Source organism: Phyllostomus hastatus, unplaced genomic scaffold, assembly GCF_019186645.2.
Source record: "Phyllostomus hastatus isolate PE091 unplaced genomic scaffold, TTU_PhHast_1.1 phas_scaffold_12, whole genome shotgun sequence".
NCBI classification, from domain to species: Eukaryota; Metazoa; Chordata; class Mammalia; order Chiroptera; family Phyllostomidae; genus Phyllostomus; species Phyllostomus hastatus.
Window position 1 is genome coordinate 19509079 of NW_025334007.1, and position 2283 is coordinate 19511361.

Below are 2283 nucleotides of genomic sequence, written 5' to 3' on the forward strand. Positions count from 1 at the left end.
AAAGGGACCCGGCCAGCGGACCCTGCTGATGGCGGGCGCTCAGTAAAAGCTCTTTCTTTCCTTCCTTGTCACCCCACAAACCAACCACGGCCCCACACGCCCAGGAGAAGGGACGGTCGGTGCGCCGTCCTGAGAGCTGAAATAATTCAGGGGCTGCAGCAAGGAGGGGCCCTGAGACCCACCGCTTCTGGGCCGCCTGCTGATTTGAATTCAGGAAATTCCTCCCCTGGCCTCTGGCCAAAATATGTGTTTCAATGGATCTATTGGCCTGAACTTCAAGGAATGTAGGAGTGTTTGGCTAGCGGGAGAAATGTCAGGAAGTAGCGGAGGACAACTTTGAAAGGGGGCACAATTTTTACTCCAGGGAACAGATGGCTTCCGGGCACACGTACGAAGTTTGCACAGCCTTCATTGATTGGGATAATTGTTTCTTAAAAAAAATAAAAGATTTTAGTAATGTATTTCTACGGGGGGGCGGGAGGGAAAAAGAGAGGGAGAAAAACATCCATTGGTGGTTGCCTCTCGCACGCCCCCTACTGGGGACCATGGCCCACAACCCAGGCCTGTGGCCTGACTGGGAATCGAACCTGCGACCCTTCGGTTTGCAGGCCTGCACTCCATCCACTGAGCCATGCCAACCCAGGACTGATTGTGAACATTCTTTACTTTTGCAAAATTATACACTGCAGGAAGGGCCATGGCCAATATTGCATGACTGACTTTTTTTTTTTAAATAATCATTAAGTGTTATTTGGGGATTCTTTGAGATTTCCAGGAACGTTGCCAAGGAAATAGAGAGGGGACGTGTATTCCCTTTACCCAGTCTCCCCGAGTGGAAGGTGAACATCTTTCAAAGCTCCGGCGTTTTTTTTTTTGGAAACTAAGAAAGCAACATGAACACGTCGCTAGGAATTAAACTCGCCAGTTCACGTGGACCTGCTCACATTGGGACCCCTGGACGCAGAGGTGTCTGGCGGTCTCGTCTCCTCAGCCTCTTGGCGCTGGGCGTTTCTGTGTCTTACTTTGCCCTTCGTGACCTGGACACTTCGGAAGAGGACCGGCCGGGTCGTGTGTAGAACGGATCCCCCGTCGGGCTCGTCTGGGTCTTTTCCCAGGACGGGACTCGGCCACGGGCTTGAGAAATGGACACACAGACGTGGTGTTAGTGCCTCCCCCCATCATGCGGGAGGCAGTCCCCACACACACAGCCTGTCCGTGGTGACGGACACCTTGATCACCGGAGGAAGGAGTGCGGCCAGGCCCCTCTCTGTGCAGTGACAGGGGAGGTGTCCCCTTTCCGGACTGGCTCTTCTCACCCCGTGGCTTTCACCGTGCACAGGTGTTCTTACGCCACTCACCTGGATTCAGGGGTACCAGCCACGGTGCTAACCGGGCAGGGTATCACTGAGACTGAGTAAGGATGCCGATGCCCGCATCACAGTGTGGATTGTGGCCGGGGGGGGGGGAGTTATGGGGAGACAGGGGGATGCCTGTAGCCCAGGATGCCGGCCGGGGGAAGGGGCCACAGGGCCTCAGGCTCGGATTGCATCACGGGCCTGTCCCCTCGCTCCGTCTCTCTGTCCCACGCTCCCTGCCTTTTCGGAGGATTCCAGTGCCCGCGTCTTCTGGGTGCGTCTCCACAGTCTTTCCGAGACGCGCGCTCCAGCTCGGGTCAGATCGATATTTCTGCCGTGGGCGCTCCCACGCCAGCGTCTGGGTGGGTCCTCTCCCGGCCCGCGGGCGTTCCAACCACGAGCCCAGCCCCTGAGCTCAGCGTGGGTTTCTTTGTCCCTTCCCACGGCCACCCGAGGACCGGCGAAGCGCTCATTTCAAAATTACCCCCCCACCACGTCTGGGGTTCACGAGCGGCGGGCTCTGATGGTTTTCATTAGATGTGATGTGTGTGATTGGTTAGGTGCGTCCGGCGTCGCTGAGCGCTGCCGAGCGCAGAGCCGCCCCAGAAATAGCCTTCATTGCGTTCCCCTGTAGGAGTCCAGGGCGCTGCAGAAGCAGAACAACTGTGAGCCAAGTTCAAAGTCTGTAATACACACACACACACACACACACACACACACACACACACACAATGTGCATCCTAGTCACTTCCCTTCACCCTTCATCCGACACCCTGTCCCCTTCCTGGAACGTACGGTTCCAGTTCCACGCGGCCTCCGACTTCTGCAAACTGGCCGCCTTGTGGCCTCAAGACCCCGGGGGCAGGAAGGCGCATTTCCTCCATCTGACTAGCTACGAATCTCAGGTTCCCCCCTAGGGGAAGTGCTC